Raw genomic sequence first — 12,428 nt, 5'->3', positions numbered from 1 at the left:
GGTATAGGGGTACCTGGGGGACAGGGTGACCCCAGGCAAGGGGACAGGCAGCTGAGGTCGGGGGAGCAGGTCTGGGGACCCTGTGTGTCGGGACGATGGTGGGTGCCGCGTGCGTGGAGGTGACAGCGCTCTGCGGTGGGGACAGAGGGGGGGGGACCTGTTAAATAGGACGAGCTGGCAGCAGTGACCTGGAGATCCTGCTGTAGGTCACTCTGAAGGGCGGCAGGAGGAAATTCGGAGTGTTGAACTCTTTTTTGGGGCAGGGGGTCTGTTGGTGGTGTGGGTGGGAGCACGTCTGGGCTTGGGGAAGAGGCTGCCAAAGCAGCCCTCAGCGCCGAGTTCTCCTGAGTCACCTCTTTACCCTTTCATCCTTGAAGGCCTTCTCGCAGGAGCTCCTGAGATCTCCCGGTGCCGCTGCCCGCGGTGCTTGTGTAACCCTTATGGGGGGTACGGATGGTGCTGCGGGTGGGCGAGCACTGGCCGTGCCGCCGTGGCAGGGTGCAAGACCTCCGCTAACTCGGGTAACCGGCTTTTAGATGAGCGAGCGTGCAGAGACCTGTGCTCCTGGCTTGGTGCGGACTTGCCGGGCTCGGTAACGTGCCGCTGAAGTCCCGGTCCTGCCAGCGAGGCGGATTTGTGCTCCGAGCCCTGCACGGATCTGCGCAGCTGCGGCCGGAGGTCCCCGCTGTGCTGAACATCGTGTTCCCCCCGGGGCTGCAGCCGCCTGCCTCCGCGCTGGAAGTAAAGGCAAAGCAGTCGCAGTGAATGCGAATGTCCTCCTTCTCCGGGGGAACGTCTCTCTTGCCCGCTCTGGCCAGCGGTGGGATTAGGGGAGCGTCCGACCCTCGTTGAGGGGCTGCCGTCAGGCGGCTGTGTTTGAGGCATCTCTCCTTGCCCAAGCTCATGGTTGCTGCTGGGGAGCAGGGATCTGGAGGCTATCCCTGCGCCCTGGCCCTGTTTATCCGGGCTGTGGACATAGCCTGGAGGAAGGAGCAGGGGAATGCGGAGCTGGGATCTGCCTCTTCCAGCGGTGGCTCAGCGCAGCTCAAACTCGGGCACTGTTTTTACCTTTTCATTACCATCGTCTTTCTCCAAGCTGGGGAGCTAACAGTGCGAGGCTGCAGCCGGCTGATCTGAGAGGGGAGAGCAAACTACTAATCCCGAAGTATCCTATGGGGCCAAAATACACGTTGTAAAAAGAAATGCGATGTATGTGCAGGGGGGGAACTGATCCAGCATCCTCAGAGGCAAAGTTGGCTTGTGTCTCGGGGTATGGGATGTTGTATCACCTTGAATTTGCTGCTTGTTGCACAGCACGAGGAGCCACAGTCAGACTCGGCGGCTGCTGCAGCCTTTCCTGGCTGGATGATGATATTAAAGGTGCCCAGAGCGACAAGCGACATTTGAGGCTGATAATATCAGCAGCCAGCGAGATCTTGGGGAGCGTGCGATGCGGCTGAGGTCAAGGAACAAAATGCTTCGGGCCACTGTTTTCCTTGCCTGGCTAGTTACTGCGAATAGCACTCGGTAATAGCGGAGGCGTTGGCAGAAGGATAAAAGGACGAGGAAGGGAGAATTGCCCTCCTGAGATAAGATGTTGAGTGCCCCCAGCTCAGATGCCTTCGAAGCAGGATCGCAATTAAACCATTAAAATGCTTTTCTGTTTCAACGCAAGTCGAAGCGACTTTCGTGCTCGCTGCCCCCGGAGCTCTCAGCGTGGTCAGAGGCCAGCGAAGAAGATGGTTGAGAGAGGTGATTTACCAGCATTGAGGTAGGGGAAATCGTGGCGTGCTGCTGAAGCGGCTCCTTCCCTGGGTTTTTAGGCTCCTTGAACTTTGCCGATGCAGTTTGCGTAAGGCGTTTGGAGATGGGGAGGGCGGGAATGTGGCCAAGCTTAGTGCAGGCTCCGTCTCCTCCGTGTGACCTGCCACTGAATAGCTTTTCAAAGAGGAGCCTTAACTTGTGCTGGTGCTCGGGGAAAGCGCCAGTGTCTGGCAGAAGAGCCGGCGTGAGCCCGCCAGCGTCCCGTGCCCAGCTCGGACCTGGGGGAGCATCTCGGACGTAGCCGGAGGCACGTCGGCCCCGCGGGTGCTGTGAAGAAGTCGGCATCCTCCTTGCCGTTGGCAGGCTGTGTCGGGGGCACCCGGAGCGAGCCCGAGCTGTGCAGCCGGCCTGGGGGATTGCTGACGTCTTTGTTTCCTCTTTTGTCAGTGACTCGTTTAAGGTGAAAAAGTGAAACAGCAGGCGGTAAGAGATTAAGAGATTAAATATGATCAACTCCGGATTTAAGTAGGAGTCGACGCAGTCGAGGTGAACGGACCTGTAGCCTTTCTGCAGAAATGGGGCGGTTTTCCCCCAAGAGCTGGGGTTGCCTGGCTCTGCTGAAGCTTCTTTTTCACTGCAGTTTATGGGAAGTTGGGCTGTCAGCAAAATAACGCCAGCTTTGGTCAGAGTGAGGCGGTTCTTTGGCGGGGAGTGGTTTAAAGGCAGAGGTGAGTGATGCCGAGCTTTCTACTTTCTCCAGTGTGTGCCTTGATGTTGCTGAGGGGGGGTGTTTGGAAACACTCAGGCTCGTGTCTTGCCCAGGTTAAGTGAATACGGGTGTGGGGCTGAAGGGAGAGCTCGAGGGTGCAGGTTGTGCTCTTCCAGATCCCTGTGTGCCATCACCACTGCGTCTGGGCATCTGCTTTTCCGCCTCCCTGGAGACTGTAGGCGCCCTTGACACGGTTGCTTTTCCGAATCAATCCACGTTAGCCGATCGGCGGAGCCTCAAACTCCCGGGCAAGCCGAGCCGTGGGTGCCCTCGAGCGGGCAGGACTCGTCGCCGTGCTTAGAGATGGGGGGCAAGGCAGGGGGGCTTGGCAAGTGCTGTCGCTGTCTGTCACTTCACCCGATCCCCGTTGCGTCCTTGTCGCGTGGGGATCGCCGTCCAGTGGGCTCCTTCACACCTGGGTACTGGCAGACAGACAGACGGACGCTCTGCAGACAGATCTGCTTACTCATGCAGCATGCCTGGAGTGTGAAATGGGCTAAAGCCTTGAATTTGCTTTTGGGGAGGTGAGCTACACGACACCTCCGTGCCCCGAGAGGCCGGCAAGCCCGCGGCCGGTGTGTTTGGGTTGGTGCTGTGCCCCTGCGGATGCCGGCGCCGGAGGAATCCCGCTGAGGCTGTGCGGTGGGGAATGCTAATGCACAGCGCTGCAGCTTTGCAGTGGTAGCGAGCCAGAGCTGCGCGCTGGCTGGCACGGGGGTGGCTGGAGATGGGAGCAGGGGAAGGCTGGGGAGAGGGGGACGGAGCCCGTGGGGAGCTGCCGTCCCCTGGGGAGGGCTGGATGCCTTCTCCAGAGCATCGTTTCTGCTGCTGCTTTTTGCAGTTGCCTGCAGAGCTGCTCTCCTGCTGCCTGAACGGTGTCTGACCTTGCTGCAGTCCGCTGCTTCCCTGCCCTGCACACAGCCCCTTCCCAGAGCTGCATTTTCTGCCCCATTTTTCTCAGTCCCGAGTCATCTCAGGTCCCTGCAGCTCTGCCAGGCTGGGTGCTAATAAACCATCTTCCCCTTCAGTCTGTCCGGGGGATGAGACTGTCCTTGTTTGTACTGACAGAGCTCCTGGAGTCTCTCGTTTTTCCTCTCTTTAATTTCATTCCTTAGACTGGCTGCTCATAAATCCTCCTCTGCCTTTGTGTGCTTGTCCAGGGCAGTGGCCACCACCTCCTCTCCTGGTTGTTCAGTCAGACGCCGTACGCTCGACCGTCTTGGCTTCCTTGCCCAAATCCTCTGTTCTTTTGCTTTCTCACTCTCCTCTCCCTGCGGTTTTTCCTCCTCGTGACGAGGTGCCTGGATGAGTTGAAGGGCTCATCCGACTCTGTATGGACCACCTGGGATGGGTCTGGCCTTCCTCGGGGTGCAGGAAAACCCTAATCGGTGAACACGTTGCTGCGGTTAGATGGTCACAGGCTGAGCTGGCCATACCCTGACCCACGGTGAGAGGAAACCACGAGGGTGTTTTGAACAGATGATTTACTGGGGGCTGGGAGCAGACAGGTCACTGGTGGCGCTGTATTAAATGACAGAATCGTAATTATTTCTGTTATAAGTCGCTCTTGGGTCCTTCTCATCACTTTGGCTTTTTGGAGGGTCTCTTTGCTGTCCAGAGGAGAGGCTTGTCCTTGTGACCCAGCACTACTGCAAGGCCAGAAGATGCTTAATTAAGTTATTGAACTGGAGAGCAGGAAGAAAGGAGATTTTTGGGGTCTGACGGACACAAGCCGTCTTCAAAATTATGTGCCAGGGCATGTGGCTTTTGCTTCTCCGTTCTCCTCGTCCTGCGGTCCCGTGAGGTAGGCTGGGTTTCCACTCTGATGTCTGGCCTTTGGAGATGGGAGAGGAGTTGGATATTCCTTCTCCCCAGTCTTCAGAAGCATCTCTTGTCATTTTTCGGTGGTGTGGGCATCGGGGGCCACCCATCTGAGCAGCGCTGGTTTTGGTTGGAGCCTCCTTCCCATGTGAGCAGCCAGGTCTGGAGCGTGGGAAGTCTGCTGGTGGCAGAAGCGCTGTTTTTTTTTCTTTAGGCCTTTCCCAAAATGCGAGATTTGTCTTCTGCTAGGGACCAGCCTACCACAATACTTTCTTTGGGACCTGAACCGTGCTTTCCAGCCCACGCAAACGTTGGAGCCTGCTCCTGTGCTCCCTGCTAGGGGTCGAGGCTGGGATTTTTTTTGCTCTGGAAACCAGCTCTTCAAGGCCAGGTTGGAGTTGATCCTTTTGGATAACCAACTGGCTTGAGGCAGGGCTTTGCAGGTGAGGATCCTGTCCGTGTTGCTCCTCCGAGGAGCTGGCGAGTGCCTCATCTCAGGTGTTTGAGGAGGGGAAGGTGTGGGACTCGCCTGCTCAGAGCAGCACTCGGCTGAAGAGATTTGCTCGTGCCTGGCTGTGTCTTTTATCATCAGGAGTTTCCTGCAGGCGACGTTCGCGTTTGCAGAGGGCTTGTTGCGTTTCCTGCTGAGCCCTTTGATCAGGGCTGCTTATCTGGGGACTCTGACTCACCTTCACTCAGCAGATGGTGGTGACGTTTGAGGTGACTGTCCCAGGGCTTGCCGCTGGCCCCGTGGAGCCGCGGGTGCAAAGGACCTTGTGCTGACACTTCTGCAGAGCGTGACCCCGCTCTTTCTCAATGGGACCAGGGGTTGGATCAATGCGGGGGCTGGGGGCTGCTGTAGGAGGGTCAGGGAGTCCCACCAAGGAGGAGCATCTTGTTACCATCTCAGCAGGGTACGCTGGAGCCCCTTATCAAAGCCCTGGGGACTCGGCCACCTTCAGCAATGCCTTGAACCTGGTCTGCACCGTACCCCTCTAACCTTGGGCTAAGCATCACCTCGGCACGCTTCCCCGGCGTGGTTAACCCTCGGCAGGGCACGGCACGGGGAACGGGCGCTCTAGGGCATCTTGGCTGATGGTCCAAAGAGGAAGCTGCCGCTTCGGATGTTTTTTGAGCAGCTGATCTTGCCCCGTGGGCTCCCTGCCTCTGAGAAAGCAGGATGCAGAAGCTGGGGCTATTCATGCCTTTAGGAGGCTGCCCCGGTTGCCCTGTCACATTGGGCTGCTCGAACTGTGAATTTTAATTACACTTCGGGATCAATACGGTGGCCTTGGTAACGAGCTTATTGCTGCTGCAGAATCTGTTTACTTCAGGTTGGTGACAGCCAAAGAACTTAGGTGGCCGAGGACATGATGTTCCAGCTCGTCAAACAGGCTGCATTGTAATTCGGGTGAGGCTCCCGCGGTCCTCGGAGGTGGGTACAGCTTCCCCTTGGCTGCCTCCCACAGACCTGGAGTTCGCTGGCAGGACCCATTCGTGCCTGGCGGAGGAGCCGCCTTAATTCAGGAGTTGTGATCTGGGTGGGGGTTGTGGGAACCTGGTTTATCTACAAGGTGTGGGCGTAGGCTCCTTCTAGCCTTTTGCGGGGAGAGGGAGAAGGTAGGCAGCCTGGAAAGGAGGTTCCTCGGGGCTTTGCCTTGCCGAAATTCATGTTTTGGCTTCCTCCTTCCAGATGGCCTGGGGTGAGGTTCAACCTGTGTCTGCTGTTTTCGGTCTCTTCTCCTTTCGCCTCCCCACAGGGAGCTCCGAATATCGCACATTCTTGCACCGTGGGGAGAGGCTTGCATCCAACCTGGGCATGTTTTGGAGCGAGAACATCTGGCCGATCCCTGTTGACCTTGGAGCCGTCAGCCTCTTGCAGGCAGCGCAGCCTGTGTCTCCCTACATTAACCGACCCCTTCTTCAAATATTCTCTGAGCTTGCCATCCCTGCAAGGATGTCACTTCTTATCCCTCCTGCCGCATTTAAAAGAAAGGGGCTTAACTGAATCAACGCTGTCTGCAGGAAGGGGTCGGCTTTGCTCCGACATGAGGAGTTGGTGTCCGGGAGGGTGATGTTTGTCCATCCTGGTAATGATTCCTCCGAGTCCTGAGCAGCAAACAGCCTAAGCTGAAGCCTGGGCTTTCTCTCCTTCCTTGCCTCTAATCAGATGCATCAAAAGCAAAGTCTTTTCCAGGGCTGAAAATAGAGTATGCTGGTGAATGAGGAATGGGCAGCTCTAGGTGATGCACTTGGGGAAATGCCACTGTGAGGCGCTTGTGGGGGATCAGCCAGGGCTGGAAACCTGGGGAGGATGTATTTCCAATTTTCCGATTGCACAGCTGTATTTCCTGACTCTCTGGGATGTATTGTAAACAGGCTGCTCCTGCTTCAATGCTGATCCTGCCTGGCATCTTCCCTTAGAGCTGTGGCATAGGGATGGAGGGTCTTTTTTAAGTGTAGCTGAGAGTCGCTGGAGCCTTGCCTGGGTGGTGTTTGCTGTATTGGTCTCTCGAGAGACCAAAAGAGATCTTGAAATGCTGTGCTTCTGCCAGTCGGTTCTGGGGGAGAAAAGGAGGCAGGTGGGGTATGTGGTGTGATGGGGATGCGTGGACTGATTTCCTCCCCGAAACACAGGGGCTGCTTTAGCATTACGGAGGAGAGGTTTGGGGTTTTCAATTTCATCTTTTTTTTTTTGTGGCTAACCCTCGCTTCAGGCCCACGTGGTGGAGCTGAACAAGCCCTCTGACAGCGTGTCTGAGTGTTCCCTTGGTCTTGTACAGCTGTGGTTGTAGAGGAGTTTTCTAATTAATTTAAAAATCAATGCTAATTAAAGATGATTCCCTATCAGCTGTGACACACAAACACATTTCCATGGGCTTCCAGCTCCGAAGCAGCCAGCCGGCCCGTTTGAGTCCTCGGTTTGCCCCACAAGTCACTGCAAATGATTTAACCCACAGTCCTGTCCATGCAACGCTCCCAGCAAGGTAACTCCAATTAATGCCAATTATCCTGTTGCCCGAACACGTGGTGTGCCACAGGCGCACGGCTGGGTGGGCACCGCAGACGAATCCGTAAGTGAGAAGTCTGGGATGTCTTTAAGCCGATTGCTTTTTGCGCTGTGGGAAGCGAAGTGTGCCCCTCCGGGCAGCCGTGCTGGGTTCGTAGGGTTAACCTGTGAAACGCGATGGGAATTCACTGCCCTTAAGGATCCCAGGGACTTCTGCTGTTCCTGCTGTGAGGGAGATATCCCTCTGCGTTAAAGCCGGGAGCAAGCCTTTGCCTCGATTCCTGGAGTCCAAGGACTAGATGCCTTATCTGCTGGCGGGGAGCTTTCCCTCTGCTCTTGCTGGAGGCAGTGCACCTTTGACCTCAAGGTGTTTATAAGGCAGTAGTTATTCCCAGTTACTATTTAACAGCTGGGCACTCAAAATCACATTTATTTTATTTAATCCTGCCTTCTGTTTATTTTTCCTTTAACTAGCATTTACAGTGATTCCCATGATGACTGAAATCTTGCGGTGGTTTCCAGCCTATTAACCTTTGGAATGGACTCATTTCTTTCCTGGTGTTTCTTCTTCTCTGCCAAGCTTTGGGATTCGTGTGAAAGTCCTTAATTCTCCTCTTGTACTCACGGAAACTCATTGGGGCTTCCCCCCCGCCCCCAGTGCTTTACCCAACCAGCCCTTCTCTGCCAGCGAAGGATGGAGGCTGGTATCAGGGCTTGGCTGTTTTACTTTGCCAGGACCTCGGTGCCCTTTATTTCCTTGTTGGGAACGGTGTAAAGGTTTCCAGGCAGAGATCTGGCAGCGGTTCCTGCTCGGGGAGTTGGCGGGGAGAGTGCCAGACAGGTCTCTGCCTCTCCAGGGAGGAAAAACCTGCCCTGTGAACCCTCTGGGAGCTAGAGGTACAGATCCAAGTGGCACTGAATTCAGCACTGACCGTGCTTCAATCCACAAGGCAGAGCAGCACCCTCGGGCAGCTTTTCCCAGCTGTGGTGTCTGACCGAAGCGCTTTGAGGTTTCCTCCAAAGGTTTGGGTTGGGGGAACCATCAGGAGAAAGTCCTCCTGTTGCAAAGGCCACACCTGGAGCAGATGCAGGTCCTGTTCTTCCATATAACTTCTCTAGCTGGGGCTGTGCCACTTCTAGCTCTCCCCAGGGCCCTTGGCGCTCTGCCAGTGGGTGTAGAGGATCAGAAGATGCCTGCTGAGCGCCTGGCTGCTGACCCGCTCCTCCAGCATCCCTGCAGCATGGTGGGGCTGAAGCCATGGGCATTGCTAATGCAACCCCCCCCCCGCCTACACCCGGCCTCGTGCTCTGGCTGGGGTATCTTTTGCTGCTGAGCTGGTTTGAATTGGAAATCTGGTTGTCCCATGAGCTTGGCTGCAGCCTCGTGTGAATTCGTGCAGCTGCTTGTCATCTAGGTGTGTGCTGGCTCGCTTGGCCAGAGCTTGGAGGTGATAAAATGGGGTGGTTTATGAACCACGTAGCCAAATCCACCTCAAAAACCTCCCCTTGCTGGTGGTTTGGGGGTGAGGATGGTGAGTGGTCAAGGTGGGAGCCTTACTGATCCCGATGCCCCCATCCCCCTGCTCCGAGTGCCTGATTTTTCCTTTCCTTCAATCCTTATGGGATGCTGTGGTCCAGAAGTAGCCCCCTGGGGCTGGGTAACCTCACGGGAGAGGAACCTTAAAACCACCCACGTCTGCCTTGCTGATTTCCACCCCAGAAATACATGTGTCCTGTTGGGTCGTAGAGTGGAAGCTGTGTCCCCCTGCGTGCCGGAGGGCTGGGGGATGCAGCGGCTTCCCTGCCCTGTGTCTAGACGCTGTCCTGTGGGAACAGGGGCTTGGCTCTCCCAGACTGGAAGCAGGGCAGAGGGGGTCTGAGGACAGCGGCAGCCAAGTCCTCTAAACAAACCAAGCGCCCTGGCACGGCCACGCTCACCGGTTCCCCCGGCCGCGGTGGGACTGCTGCCAGCCCCGGGGCCAGCGCGGGGGAGAGACACTGGGAACCTGCGGCGAGCGGGCTTGGGGCGGCTTCGGCCCCTCGTCCCAAGGGGGACAAAGGTGGCAGGAGGCTGTGGGTGGCTTTGGGGAGGGCTCTTTTCTCCTGGTCGGGAAGTGTGGGGTCCCCTCTGGAACCCGAGTGGCCGCAGGAGCAGAGCCCGGAAGAGTGCTGTCCCCTCTCTGGGGAGGTGGCACAAGCAAATCTGCTGCTCGGCTCTTCTTTTTGACCTAGAATAGAAGCAAAGCCTCATGCTGGTTATTTTATTTTACTTTTTTCTTCCGCTGATGCGCGGCTGAAGAGACCTCAGCCCCTGGGGTGCCTCTTCCCTCCCTTGCTGCTGCGTTGACTGAACGTGACGACTCGCTTCTGCAAATAAGTGGATTAAAACAACTTGTGCTTTAGAAACGCCTGAACTCATCAGTGTGGCAGGACCCGGCTCCTGGTGAGAAACCGGTCGCGGCTTCCCAGGGGGAAACAGTGCTGGGGAAAGGGTCTTTCTGCAGATAGCGAATCCTCGATGTCTGAAGCCTGGGTGTTTGAAGGTGCCTGTCTCCCAGGTCTGCAAAACTCAGCCCTGGTACAAGCTGATGATCACGTCTCATGTGCAAGTGGGGCTGGTGAAGAGGATAAGTACCGATTTGAGCTGTAAAGCATTTCTAGACTGGCTGAATTTCCAGGAATGACAAAGAAATGATGAACTTAAAAGACAGGTCACGTCAGGGCTGCCTTAGCAGCGTGGACAACCAACAGTGCCCTCCCAGCCTCTGCCAGAGAGTTTTTGTTGGGGAGAGGAGACTAAATAAGGGAAATTGGCTGCCCTGAATAGTCCTGATCTCTGCCGCGGGCTTTCTGCTGTCAAAGGAAAGGTCCCAGGACCCTGGATCCTTTCAGGCTTTCTCCTGGGAGGGCAGAAGTGGGTTACAGAGACTTTCTTGCTTTCCAGGCGGTTGTGTTGCCGCGAGAACGTGCTCTGCTCTGATTTTGCTGTTTCTCCCTGGGTGACTGCGCTGTGTCGTCACGTCCACGGACGTGGTGGAGGAAACTTAGGAGGCTGGAGGGTTTTAGGTGGTTCGCTGCTTCCTTCTTATCTTGGGTGATGTGCAGAGCCTGCTTTTTAACCGCACCCCCCCCCAGTTACTCCAGGACAGAAGTGGCTGTAAGGGCACTTCTTTTTACGCCACTGTGGATGTGCCATCACTCACGTTGTCCCTCATGAAAAATAATAATAATAATAAAAAAAAAAAAGGTTGCTAAGGCAGAGCTGGTGGTGGTAAGATGGGAGCCTGGAGCCGTTCCCTGGCACGTGTCCTTTCCCCTGCGGAGCCTGCCTCTCGGTGAACCGGGTCAGCGCGTGGCCCCGGGGATGGCTGTGAGTTGGTGGATGCTTTCCAAATCCTCTTCCTCCTCCTTCTGCAACCTGCTCTGCTGCTGTCCCCCGAGGCTGCACGGGATGCGATCAGGGATGCGTAGCACGGCAAAGGAGCTCGAGCATCCTCTGGAGCCATTCTGGGAATGGAAAGAGTTTTAAAATTAAAAGTGGGGTCGTCTTGTGCGAGAGGGACGTGCGCGGCTCATCTGTGCCCAAGGTAAATCCAGCTGGATTTACAAAGTCCTCTGCAGCTCAGAGGTAGGGGGGGAACTTCTCTTACTTGGTAAGCTCAAAAAGCTGCTCTCTAGCCTGACTGCTGGGAGAAAAACGCGGGATAAACCATCGAGGATTGCACACCCAGCAGTCACGAGCTGCTGGTTCTTTTAGATGGTAGCAGTCCAGATCTGGAATCTGTTTGCCCTTCCTATGTTGTAATAATTAAACAAACGAGGCTGTATGTGCTGGGGGCATGTGTGCTGCTGGGTTCGGGGCTGCTCGGCCAATGTGCCCACGTATGGGCAGGTACCTTATAACGTAGGGAGAGGCTCGTTGAAGCTGCTTTTTTAGCTTCACGGTGGTTTTGGGATGCACCGGGCAGCGCAGCCAAACAAGGTGGCCGGTGTTTGCCTTGGGAGGACCCGGGCACCTCTTCTGACCCTTTTTGGGATGTGGTGCTGTATCAGCAAGGCCGATGCTCCCTCACCTCCTGCCTGGCCGGACCCAGCGCCTGGAGGGGTGGTTTGAGCTGAAAACGAGCAGCCGTTGTTGAGAAGCGTCGGATCTGAGTGGGAATGGGCACGGTCGCGCCAGGTTTCACAAGGGGAGAAAATGTACTTCTGGCTTGGCAGGTGTGACCGGGAGCAAGCAGCGTTCAGCGTTGCTTCACAAAAACTTGGCAGGAGATGTCAGTTCCTGGTGTTTTCCTACAGGGCATCTCCCAAAAAAACCCCCTGCTGTACCAAGCAAGGAGCTACTCATTTGGCACAGGGCTCCATCAGGACCCCGGCCCTGTCTCCTCCTGTAAGAGGGTAGCGATGCTAGAAAACACCCCGGCTCTGTTTCTTTGAGGAGAAATCGGTGCTGTGTTGTTTTGCCTCCTTGGTCATGAATTGCTGGGATGAAAAAATATTTTCCTTGCTCTTAAACCCTTGTGCTCCACCCGGTTGGAAAAGCAGGATGAAATTTGGGTTGTGATTCACGATCATCCTCTCCGCGGCCGGCCGGTCCTGATCCCGGTCCCCTGTCGCCGCGGCCAGCCCGGCTTCGGTCAGACACAGCCGACTCATCCGCAGCCCCCAGCCGGGGATGCCGTTCATTCAATTTCCCATGACAAGCTGAGGGATTACGAGATTTTCTCCGTCGCCTTAATGCAGCTAGAGAGCCCAGCACGTGGGAGATAACGCGGCCGACGGTTACGCACGTTGCGAGTCGGCTCGGTTGCTTTGCCTGACCGTGGCGCCTGCCGTCCTCCCTCATCTTCCTCTCGGCTGGTTGCCGGACGTGGCGTTAATTTGCCGGGCTTGGAGGGGGTTTGATGTGCAAACGGTTCATTCGATTCAGAAGCTGTTTGCAATGTTTGATGATAATTTTAGACAGGGCAGATTTTGCTAAGCTGCGGAGTTCAGATGAGCTCTGGTAAAGCCACGGTGGGGATTACTGTGGTTAATTCAGCACTTGGTTTCTTTAGCGGTGAT

The sequence above is a fragment of the Aptenodytes forsteri genome, unplaced genomic scaffold, assembly GCF_000699145.1.
Source record: "Aptenodytes forsteri isolate BGI_AS27 unplaced genomic scaffold, ASM69914v1 Scaffold285, whole genome shotgun sequence".
NCBI classification, from domain to species: Eukaryota; Metazoa; Chordata; class Aves; order Sphenisciformes; family Spheniscidae; genus Aptenodytes; species Aptenodytes forsteri.
Note: the sequence above shows the minus strand (reverse complement) of the source record.